Below are 12,500 nucleotides of genomic sequence, written 5' to 3'. Positions count from 1 at the left end.
GTTCCGGAATCCCCGCATCTTCCCGTCCGGCCTGATCCGGTGCTCCAGGCAGAACAGCTCCCAGCAGGCGTTGCCCAGTTGGACTCCGGCTTGGCCGATGTGGATGGAAATACACTCACGCTGGAGGGAGGGGGGAGGGAGGGAGGGAGGGAGGGGGAGAGAGAGAGGAGAGAGGGAGAGAGAGAGGGAGAGAGAGAGAGGAGAGCGAGAGAGAGAGGGAGGGAGAGAGGGAGAGAGAGGGAGGGAGAGAGAGAGAGAGAGGAGAGAGGGAGAGGGAGGGAGAGAGGGAGAGGGAGAGTGTAGATTAGTCTCTGTGTACATATACACGCCTGCCACCCACTACATGGGTATTACAGTACTACACTCAATAAATAGCTGTGTGTTGAGAGAAATGCCAATTAACCGATAAGGAATAAGATATAAGAATAGAGGGAAGAGAAGAGAGAGAGAGGGAGGGAGAGGAGGAAATGAGGTGTAGGAGAGAGAGGGGTCGAGGGAGAGAGAGGAGGAGAGAGGGAGGAGAGAGAGGGAGACGAGGAGAGAGAGAGAGAGGGAAGAGAGGCGGAGAGAGGAGAGCAGAGGAAGAGAGGGAGAGGAGAGAGAGAGCTAGGAGATTAGAGAGGGAGAGGAGGGTGAGAGGATGGAGAATTGCTCTGAGGAGGGAGAGGAGGGAGAGGAGAGAGAGAGAGAGAGAGAGAGGGAGGGGAGAAGGTGAGAGGATCCCTCTGAGAGCGTGACCCAGGAGAGGAGGGGAGAGTGAGAGGGAGAGGGAGGAGGAGAGGGAGACGACTGGTCTCTGCCCTCAGCGAGGAGGGAGAGAGAGGGAGGGAGGAGAAGCAGGGATTCTGAGTTGGAGGAGACAGCTCCCTGGGAGAGTTGAAGATTAGTCTCTGTGTCCCATATACACGCTGCCACCCTAACTACATGGTATTACATTGTACTACACTACAAGGATTACACTCAATAACTGTGTGTTCAAATCTAAATACAATCTGGGACTCTCAGGATCTGGGAGAAAGAAAGATAAGCATGAGAGAGGGAGAGGAGAGGAAGGGAGAGAGGAGAGTGAGAGAGATCCGAGAGGGGAGGGAGAGGGAGGGAGAGGAGAGAGAGTATGGGAGGGGAGTTCATGGAGAGGAAATCCGGAGAGAGATCTGGGAGAGGGAGGGAGGGGAAGAGCATCTCCGAGGAGAGAGGGAGAGGGAGAGGGGAGGAGAGAGTCGGGAGAGAGGAGAGGCGCACCGGGGAGGGACAAGGGAGGGAAGGTTAGGGGAGGGATCCCCAGGAGAGAGAGAGAGGGAGAGAGGGAGAGAGGGTGAGAAACAGAGAGGGAGAGAGCAAGAGAGGGACAGAGAGACAGAGGGAGAGACAGAGAGAGGGAGAGACAGATACAGACAGTGAGAAACAGAGAGAGAGGGAGAGGGAGAGAGGGAGAAGAAAGAGAGGGAGAGAGGAAGAGAGGGAGAGAGGGAGAGGGGAAGTGAGGAAGAAAGAGAGAAGGAGAGGGAGGGAGAGAGCGGGAGAGTGGCCGTGTGACGATGAGAGAATGGGACCTTGTGACCTTGGAACCTTCAGGTCGTAGAGAGGGAGGAGGGAGGGAGAGAGAGGGAGGGAGAGGGAGGGTCTCTTTCTGGGGTTTTGTGGGGTAAAAGCAGAGGGGGTGTGGACAGGTAAACCATATCTGCGCACACACTCACATATTCACACACTCTCTCTCTCTCTCTCTCTCTCTCTCTCTCTCTCTCTCCCTCTCTCTGTCTCTCTCTCTCTCAGTCTCTCTCTCCTCTCTCTCTCTCTCTCTCTGTCTGTCTCTCTCTCTCTCTCTCTCTCTCTCTCTCTCTCTCTCTCTCTCTCTCTCTCTCTCTCTCTCTCTCTCTCTCTCTCTCTCTCTCTCTCTCTCTCTCTCTCTCTCTCTCTCTCCCTCTATCTCTCTCTCTCTCTCTCTCTCTCTCCCTCTCTCTCTTTGTCTCTCTGTCTCTCCCTCTCTCTCGTTTTCTCTCTCTGTCTGTGTCTGTCTCTCTCTCTCTCTGTCTCTCTCTCTCTCTGTCTATCTCTCTCTGTCTCTCTCTCTGTCCTCTCTCTCTCTCCTCTATCTCTCTCTCTCTCTCTCTCTCTCTCTGTCTGTCTCTCTCTCTCTCTCTCTCTCTCTCTCTCTCTCTCTCTCTCTCTCTCTCCCTCTCTCTCTCTCTCTCTCTCTCACTCACACTCACTCACTCCGGTTCCTCACCATCTCGAGCCGGTAGTCCTGGGATTTCCTCGACGGCCAGTGCTCGGGTTGTGAATCTGCTGGAGGGGTGGGGACCGGAGAGGAAGATGGCAGATCAGTGGGGATCGGGGGGGGGGGGGGGGGGGGGGGAAGACTCACCCCTGTCCACAAATCCCACGTCCCGTCCCGGAATTCTTACCTCACATCCAGAATTCCCACATCCTATCCAGAATTCCCACATGCAAACTGTAATTCCCACATCCCCATCCAGAATTCCCACTCATCCCATCCAGAATTCCCACATCCCCATCCAGAATTCCCACTCGCCCCACCCAGAATTCCTAAATCACATCCGGAATTCCCATATCCAATCTGTAATTCCCACATTTCATTCAGAATTCCCACATACCATTCAGGATTCCCACATACCATTCAGGATTCCCACAAATCATTCAGAATTCCCACTCACCCCATCCGGAATTCTTACAACACATCCAGAATTCCCACATACCATTCAGAATTCCGACATACCATCCAGAATTCCCACATCACATCCAGATTTCCCACAAACCATCCAGAATTCCCACAAACCATGCAGAATTCCTACATCACATCCGGAATTCCCACAAACCATCCAGAATTCCCACAGACCATCCAGAATTCCCACATACCATTCAGGATTCCCACAAACCATCCAGAATTCCTACATCACATCCGGAATTCCCACATTTCATTCAGAATTCCCACATATCATCCAGAATTCCCACATACCATCCAGAATTCCCACAAACCTTCCAGAATTCCTACATCACATCCGGAATTCCCATATCCAATCTATAATTCCCACATTTATTCAGAATTCCCACATACCATTCAGAATTCCCACTCACCCCACCCAAAATTCCCCCATATCATTCAGAATTCCCACAAAATTCCCACATCCAAAACCATCCGGAATTCCGACATACCATCCAGAATTCCCACAAACCATCCAGAATTCCCACAAACCCCACCTAGAATTCTTACAACACATCCAAAATTCCCACATATCATTCAGAATTCCCACTCACCCCATCCAGAATTCCTACATCACATCCAGAATTCACATATCCAATCTGTAATTCCCACATTTCATTCAGAATTCCCACATACCATTCAGAATTCCCACATAGCATTCAGAATTCCCACTCACCCCGCCCGGAATTCTCACAACACATCCAAAATTCCCACATATCATTCAGAATTCCCACAAACCATCCAGAATTCCCACAAACCATCCAGAATTACCACAAACCATCCAGAATTCCTACATCACATCCGGAATTCCCACTCACCCCATCCAGAATTCCCACAAACCACACAGAATTCTCACACGCACCACATCCTATCCAGAATTCAAAACGCCATCCAGAATTCCCACATCCCATCAAAGAATTCCCACATTCCTCCGCCGAATTCAGACATTCCTAATTCCCATTCCCTCTCAACCCATGCAGAATTCCCACAGTTCCCATCCAGAACTTTGTGCTGGAGTAACTCAGCGGGTCAGGCAGCATCTCTGGAGAGAAGGAATGGGTGACGTTTCGGGTCGAGACCCTTCTTCCTAGAACAGTTGAGTTAAGATGTGTTTATTGTCCCGTGTGAGTTGTGAGTCTCTGGAATTCTCTGCCTCCACCGCCCTCTGAGGCAGAGAATTCCACAGACTCACAACTCTCACTGTGAGAAAAAGTGTTTCCTCGTCTCCGTTCTAAATGGCCGACCCCTTATTCTTAAACTGTGTGTGTGTGTGGCCCCTGGTTCTGGACTCCCCCAACATTGGGAACATGTTTCCTGCCTCTAGCGTGTCCAAACCCTTAACAATCTCATATATGTTTCAATGAGATGCCCTCTCATCCTTCTAAACTCCACAGAGTGTACAAGCCCACAGCCGCTCCACATTCTCTCAGCATATGACAGTCCCGCCATCCCGGGAATTAACCTGGTGAACCTACGCTGGGCTCCCTCAATAGCAAGAATGTCCTTCCTCAAATTAGGGGGGCAAAACTGCACACAATACTCCAGGTGTGGTCTCACCAGGGCCCTGTACAACTGCAGAAGGACCTCTTTGCTCCTGTACTCAACTCCTCTTGTTATGAAGGCCAACAGGCCAAAACTGCACACAATACTCCAGGTGTGGTCTCACCAGGGCCCTGTACAACTGCAGAAGGACCTCTTTGCTCCTAGACTCAACTCCTCTTGTTATGAAGGCCAACAGGCCATTGGCTTTCTTCACTGCCTGCTGTACCTGCATGCTTACTTTCATAGACTGATGAACAAGGACCCCCAGATCCCCTTTTCCCAACTTGACACCATTTAGATAGTAATCTGCCTTCCTGTTTTTGCCACCAAAGTGGATAACCTCACATTTATCCGCATTAAACTGCATCTGCCACGCTTCTGCCCGCTCCCCCAACCTGTCCAAGTCACCCTGAATTCTCATAGCATCCTCCTCACAGTTCACACTGCCACCCAGCTTTGTGTCCTCTGCAAATTTGCTAATGTTACTTTGAATCCCTTCATCAAAATCATCGATGTATATTGTAATTTGAGTCTAGGAGCAGGGAGGTTCTACTGCAGTTGTACAGGGTCTTGGTGAGACCACACCTGGAGTATTGCGTACAGTTTTGGTCTCCTAATCTGAGGAAAGACATTCTTCACAGCAAAAGGATTTGAGTCTAGGAGCAGGGAGGTTCTACTGCAGTTGTACAGGGTCTTGGTGAGACCACACCTGGAGTATTGCGTACAGTTTTGGTCTCCTAATCTGAGGAAAGACATTCTTGCCATAGAGGGAGTACAGAGAAGGTTCACCAAACTGATTCCTGGGATGTCAGGACTTTCATATGAAGAAAGACTGGATAGACTCGGCTTGTACTCGCTAGAATTTAGAAGATTGAGGGGGGATCTTATAGAATCTTAAGGGGTTGGACAGGCTAGATGCAGGAAGATTGTTCCCGATGTTGGGGAAGTCCAGAACAAGGGGTCACAGTTTAAGGATAAGGGGGAAATCCTTTAGGAACCGAGATGAGATGAGAAAAAAACATTTTTTTTCACCCACAGAGTGTGGTGAATCTGTGGAATTCTCTGCCACATAAGGTAGTTGAGGCCACACAGTTCATTGGCTATATTTAAGAGGGAGTTAGATGTGGCCCTTGTGGCTAAAGGGATCAGGGGGTATGGAGAGAAGGCAGGTATGGGATACTGAGTTGGATGATCAGCCATGATCATATTGAATGGCGAATGGTGCAGGCTCGAAGGGCCGAATGGCCTCTACTCCTGCACCTATTGTCTATGTTTCTATGTTTCTATGATCAGCCATGATCATATTGAATGGCGAATGGTGCAGGCTCGAAGGGCCGAATGGCCTCTACTCCTGCACCTATTGTCTATGTTTCTATGTTACTTTGATCAGCCTTGATCATATTGAATGGCGAATGGTGCTGGCTCGAAGGCCCTCACATTTATCCGCATTAAACTGCATCTGCCACGCTTCTGCCCGCTCCCCCAACCTGTCCAAGTCACCCTGCATTCTCATAGCATCCTCCTCACAGTTCACACGGCCACCCAGCTTTGTGTCCTCTGCAAATTTGCTAATGTTACTTTGAATCCCTTCATCCAAATCATCGATGTATGTTGTAAACGATGTCCCGTAAATTACACGCTAGTGGGACAGGGGCAGCAAGTTCACACGACACACAGAGAGATCCAAAATGTGAGTTTTATATCGAGAGATTGACTAGCGGAGGACAACCGCGACAACGTTGTGTACGGGTTTACGGGCTGGATGCGCGCAGGTTCTTCCTGAGCCGCCGTAAACCGCCACTGAGTCGCGCCCGCCAGCTCTTCAACTTCCACGCGGGCCGCTCCAGGAAGGCGAGGAACGGCGGCGGTTCCCGGGCGCGCGGACGGCTTCGTGCCAGGGAGGGGCGGGGCAACGGGCGCCATCCGGGGACGAGGAATGCCGGCTTCTCTTCTTCGATGGCCGGCCCGCGTTCCATCTCCTCGCCGTCGCCTCCGGCCCCGACGTACCTCCTCGGCACCGAGGCGCTCTTCGCCACCGCCCCCGGATCCGGTGGGCACGGGTAATCGCCGAGGGGAGCGGGCGGAGCCAATTCGCCCTGGCACCGGCGTTCCCGGCAGACGTCCCGCTCGTCGAAGGTTTGCTCCGCGATCTCTGCGGTCTCCGGGATATCCGGGATCTCTGCGATTTTCGGACTCTCCGGAATCTCCCGGAACTCTGAGACCTCCGGGATCTCCGGGATCTCTGCGATCTGCGGGCTCTCCGGGATCTCCCGGAACTCTGAGAACTCCGGGATCTGCGGGATCTCCGGAATCTCTGGGCTTGCCTCTCTCGCCATCTCATCCGTCGGAAACGGCTCCCCGACGCTCCCCGAACGGCCCAGAACGGCCGTCACCTCCAGCTCCCTCTCCGCCACCTCCGTCTCAGATCCGACGGCAACATCCCGACCTCCGTCGAGGTGGCCCCCCTCTGCCTCTTCCGATTTCGTCCCCGGCTCGGAGGAGAGGTGGTTTAGGAATTTCTCCCGCCCCAGGAGATACGCGAATCCACGTGGCTACGATCATTAGTCGACCGTTGGCGGGTTTGGGAGGGGGGTGAGAGGTCCCGCCAAGGTGCGATGGGATGCTGACAATTTGCACCTGAGGCACAGAATGCCTCCTGGAGTACAAGTAGCGGCGAATTCAAAACGCAACCAGAGATTGGATCACAATGGATCAACACTGGTTATTGATTCCACTTCATTATGGCCTCATAGGTTCTACCAGCGGAATGAGGCCCATGAGGCCATTCGGCCCATCCAGTCTCCTCCGCCATTCAAACCGTGCCTCATCTAGCTCACCCCAGTCTCCTGCCTTCTCCCCGTAACATTGGTAGCGTGGCCGAGCGGTCTAAGGCGCTGGATTAAGGCTCCAGTCTCTTCGGGGGCGTGGGTTCGAATCCCACCGCTGCCATCTCTTTATTATCTAAATGGTGGCCGATTGGGAAAGGGGGAGATGCAGCGAGACCTGGGTGTCATGGTACACCAGTCATTGAAAGTAGGCATGCAGGTGCAGCAGGCAGTAAAGAAAGCGAATGGTATGTTAGCTTTCATTGCAAAAGGATTTGAGTCTAGGAGCAGGGAGGTTTCTACTGCAGTTGTACAGGGTCTTGGTGAGACCACACACCTGGAGTATTGCGTACAGTTTTGGTCTCCAAATCTGAGGAAGGACATTATTGCCATAGAGGGAGTGCAGAGAAGGTTCACCAGACTGATTCCTGGGATGTCAGGACTGTCTTATGAAGAAAGACTGGATAGACTTGGTTTATATTCTCTAGAATTTAGAAGATTGAGAGGGGATCTTATAGAAACTTACAAAATTCTTAAGGGGTGGGACAGGCTAGATGCAGGAAGATTGTTCCCGATGTTGGGGAAATCCAGGACAAGGGGTCACAGCTTAAGGATCAGGGGGAAATCCTTTAAAACCGAGATGAGAAGAACTTTTTTCACACAGAGAGTGGTGAATCTCTGGAACTCTCTGCCGCAGAAGGTAGTCGAGGCCAGTTCATTGGCTATATTTAAGAGGGAGTTAGATGTGGCCCTAAAGGGATCAGGGGGTATGGAGAGAAGGCAGGGATGGGATACTGAGTTGGATGATCAGCCATGATCACATTGAATGGCGGTGCAGGCTCGAAGGGCCGAATGGCCTCTACTCCTGCACCTAATTTCTATGTTTCTATGTTCTAACTCCTGACACCCGCACAGATCTGGAATCCATCTATCTCTGCCGTAAAAACATCCACTGACTTGTGGCCTCCGCAGTGTCTGTGGCAACCAATCCCACAGATTCACCACCCTCTGGCTGAAGAAATTCCTCCTCGTCTCCTTCCTGAGAAGATTACAATAGACAATAGACAACAGGGGCAGGAGTAGAGGCCATTCGGCCCCTTCGAGCCAGCACCATTCGCCATTCAATGTGATCACGGCTGATCATCCCCAATCAGTTCCCCGTTCCTGCCTTCTCCCCATATCCCCTGACTCCGCTATCTTTAAGAGCCCTATCTAGCTCTCTCTTGAAAAAAAAACATCCAGAGAACCCTCCACCGAGGCAGGGAATTCCAGACTCACAACTCTCTCTGTGAGAAAAAGTGTTTCCTCCAATGTGATCACGGCTGATCATCCCCAATCAGTCCCCGACCCTGCCTTATTCCCATAATCCCACACTCTCTGTGTCTCGCTGTGTGTGAGTGTCTTTCTTGAAAGAATTCTCTCCAGAGAACCGGCCTCCACCGCCCTCTGAGGCAGAGAATTCCACAGACTCACAACTCTCACTGTGAGAAAAAGTGTTTCCTCGTCTCCGTTCTAAATGGCCGACCCCTTATTGTTAAACTGTGTGTGTGTGTGTGTGTGCGTGCGTGCGTGTGTGTGTGTGTGTGTGTGTGTGTGTGTGTGTGTGCGTGGTGTGTGTGTGTGTGTGTGTGTGTGTGTGCGTGTGTGTGTGTGTGTGTGTGTGTGTGTGTGTGGCCCCTGGTTCTGGACTCCCCCAACATCGGGAACATGTTTCCTGCCTCTAGCGTGTCCAAACCCTTAACAATCTCATATATGTTTCAATGAGATCCCCTCTCATCCTTCTAAACTCCACAGAGTGTACAAGCCCACAGCCGCTCCACATTCTCTCAGCATATGACAGTCCCGCCATCCCGGGAATTAACCTGGTGAACCTACGCTGGGCTCCCTCAATAGCAAGAATGTCCTTCCTCAAATTAGGGGACCAAAAAACTGCACACAATACTCCAGGTGTGGTCTCACCAGGGCCCTGTACAACTGCAGAAGGACCTCTTTGCTCCTATACTCAACTCCTCTTGTTATGAAGGCCAACAGGCCAAAACTGCACACAATACTCCAGGTGTGGTCTCACCAGGGCCCTGTACAACTGCAGAAGGACCTCTTTGCTCCTGTACTCAACTCCTCTTGTTATGAAGGCCAACAGGCCAAAACTGCACACAATACTCCAGGTGTGGTCTCACCAGGGCCCTGTACAACTGCAGAAGGACCTCTTTGCTCCTGTACTCAACTCCTCTTGTTATAGAAACATAGAAACATAGACAATAGGTGCAGGAGTAGAGGCCATTCGGCCCCTCAATCCCCAGTCTCCTGCCTTCTCCCCATAACCCCTGACACCCGCACAGATCTGGAATCCATCTATAACCATATAACAATTACAGCACGGAAACAGGCCATCTCGACCCTTCTAGTCCGTGCCGAACACATATTCTCCCCTAGTCCCATCCACCTGCGCTCAGACCATAACCCTCCATTCCCTTCCCGTCCATATAACTATCCAATTTATTTTTAAATGATAAAAACGAACCTGCCTCCACCACCTTCACTGGAAGCTCATTCCACACAGCCACCACTCTCTGAGTAAAGAAGCTCACCCTCATGTTACCCCTCCCTTAATTCTCAAATCATGTCCCCTTGTTTGAATCTTCCCTACTCTCACAGTGGGAAAAGCTTGTCCACGTCAACTCTGTCTATCCCTCTCATCATTTTAAAAACCTCTATCAAGTCCCCCCTTAACCTTCTGCGCTCCAGAGAATAAAGCCCTAACTTGTTCAACCTTTCTGTGTAACTTAGTTGTTGAAACCCAGGCAACATTCTAGTAAATCTCTCTATTTTGTTGACATCCTTCCTATAATTAGGCGACCAAAATTGTACACCATACTCCAGATTTGGTCTCACCAATGCCTTGTACAATTTAACATTACATCCTGGGATGTCAGGACTGTCTTATGAAGAAAGACTGGATAGACTTGGTTTGTACTCTCTAGAATTTAGAAGATTGAGAGGGGATCTTATAGAAACTTACAAAATCCTTAAGGGGTTGGACAGGCTAGATGCAGGAAGATTGTACCCGATGTTGGGGAAGTCCAGGACAAGGGGTCACAGCTTAAGGATAAAGGGGAAATCCTTTAAAACCGAGATGAGAAGAACTTTTTTCACGCAGAGGGTGGTGAATCTCTGGAACTCTCTGCCACAGAGGGTAGTTGAGGCCAGTTCATTGGCTATATTTAAGAGGGAGTTAGATGTGGCCCTTGTGGCTAAAGGGATCAGGGGGTATGGAGAGAAGGCAGGTATGGGATACTGAGTTGGGATGATCAGCCATGATCATATTGAATGGCGGTGCAGGCTCGAAGGGCCGAATGGCCTACTCCTGCACCTAATTTCTATGTTTCTATGTTTCTATCCCAACTTCTATACTCAATGCTCTGATTTATAAAGGCCAGCATACCAAAAGCTTTCTTTACCACCCTATGAGATTCCACCTTCAGGGAACTATGCATAGTTATTCCCAGATCCCTCTGTTCAACTGCATTCCTCAATTCCCTACCATTTACCATGTACGTCCTATTTTGATTTGTCCTGCCAAGGTGTAGCACCTCACACTTATCAGCATTAAACTCCATCTGCCATCTTTCAGCCCATTCTTCCAAATGGCCTAAATCTCTGTAGACTTTGAAAATCTACTTCATTATCCACAACCCCATCTGCCGTGAAAACATCCACTGACTTGTGGCCTCCACAGTGTCTGTGGCAACAAATCCTACAGATTCACCACCCTCTGGCTGAAGAAATTCCTCCTCGTCTCCTCCTGAGAAGATTACAATAGACAATAGACAGCAGGTGCAGGAGTAGAGGCCATTCGGCCCTTCGAGCCAGCACCATTCGCCATTCAATGTGATCACGGCTGATCATCCCCAATCAGTTCCCCGTTCCTGCCTTCTCCCCCATATCCCCTGACTCTCTCCGCTATCTTTAAGAGCCTCTATCTCGAAAGAATTCTCTCCAGAGAACCGGCCTCCACCGCCCTCTGAGGCAGAGAATTCCACAGACTCACAACTCTCACTGTGAGAAAAAGTGTTTCCTCGTCTCCGTTCTAAATGGCCGACCCCTTATTCTTAAACTGTGTGTGTGTGTGTGTGTGTGTGTGTGTGTGTGTGTGTGTGTGTGTGTGTGTGTGTGTGTGTGTGGCCCCTGGTTCTGGACTCCCCCAACATCGGGAACATGTTTCCTGCCTCTAGCGTGTCCAAACCCCTTAACAATCTCATATATGTTTCAATGAGATGCCCTCTCATCCTTCTAAACTCCACAGAGTGTACAAGCCCACAGCCGCTCCACATTCTCTCAGCATATGACAGTCCCGCCATCCCGGGAATTAACCTGGTGAACCTACGCTGGGCTCCCTCAATAGCAAGAATGTCCTTCCTCAAATTAGGGGGGCAAAACTGTACACAATACTCCAGGTGTGGTCTCACCAGGGCCCTGTACAACTGCAGAAGGACCTCTTTGCTCCTGTACTCAACTCCTCTTGTTATGAAGGCCAACAGGCCAAAACTGCACACAATACTCCAGGTGTGGTCTCACCAGGGCCCTGTACAACTGCAGAAGGACCTCTTTGCTCCTGTGCTCAACTCCCCTTGTTATAGAAACATAGAAACATAGACAATAGGTGCAGGAGTAGAGGCCATTCGGCCCTTCGAGCCTGCACCATTCGCCATTCAATATGATCATGGCTGATCATCCAACTCAGTATCCCGTACCTGCCTTCTCTCCATACCCCCTGATCCCTTTAGCCACAAGGGCCACATCTAACTCCCTCTTAAATATAGCCAATGAACTGTGTGGCCTCAACTACCTTCTGTGGCAGAGAGTTCCAGAGATTCACCACTCTCTGTGTGAAAAAAAATGTTCTTCTCATCTCGGTTTTAAAGGATTTCCCCCTTATCCGTAAGCTGTGACCCCTTGTCCTGGACTTCCCCAACATCGGGAACAATCTTCCTGCATCTAGCCTGTCCAACCCCTTAAGAAATTTGTAAGTTTCTATAAGATCCCCTCTCAATCTCCTAAATTCTAGAGAGTATAAACCAAGTCTATCCAGTCTTTCTTCATAAGACAGTCCTGACATCCCAGGAATCCGTCTGGTGAACCTTCTCTGCACTCCCTCTATGGCAATAATGTCCTTCCTCAGATTTGGAGACCAAAACTGTACGCAATACTCCAGGTGTGGTCTCACCAAGACCCTGTACAACTGCAGTAGAACCTCTCTGCTCCTATACTCAAATCCTTTGGCTATGAAGAATGCCTTTCCTCAGATTAGGAGACCAAAACTGTACGCAATACTCCAGGTGTGGTCTCACCAAGACCCTGTACAACTGCAGTAGAACCTCCCTGCTCCTAGAGTCAAATCCTTTTGCAATGAA

The 12,500-nt window shown here is 50.4% G+C and overlaps 1 non-coding gene and 1 pseudogene across 1 annotated transcript; one reads left to right on the top strand and one right to left on the bottom strand.

Annotated features, from left to right (window-relative positions):
* LOC129715999 (tubulin alpha chain-like) overlaps positions 1–2,800 on the bottom strand; it is a 14,671-nt pseudogene extending 11,871 nt beyond the window's left edge.
* Positions 2,801–7,131: 4,331 nt separating this feature from the next.
* On the top strand, positions 7,132–7,213 carry trnal-aag (transfer RNA leucine (anticodon AAG)). The gene has a single exon. It is a non-coding gene; the product is annotated as a tRNA-Leu (tRNA).
* The last annotated feature ends 5,287 nt before the right edge of the window (positions 7,214–12,500 follow it).

Source organism: Leucoraja erinacea, unplaced genomic scaffold (assembly GCF_028641065.1).
Source record: "Leucoraja erinacea ecotype New England unplaced genomic scaffold, Leri_hhj_1 Leri_1590S, whole genome shotgun sequence".
Classification (NCBI taxonomy): Eukaryota; Metazoa; Chordata; class Chondrichthyes; order Rajiformes; family Rajidae; genus Leucoraja; species Leucoraja erinaceus.
This window is presented reverse-complemented; position numbering and strand designations above follow the sequence as displayed.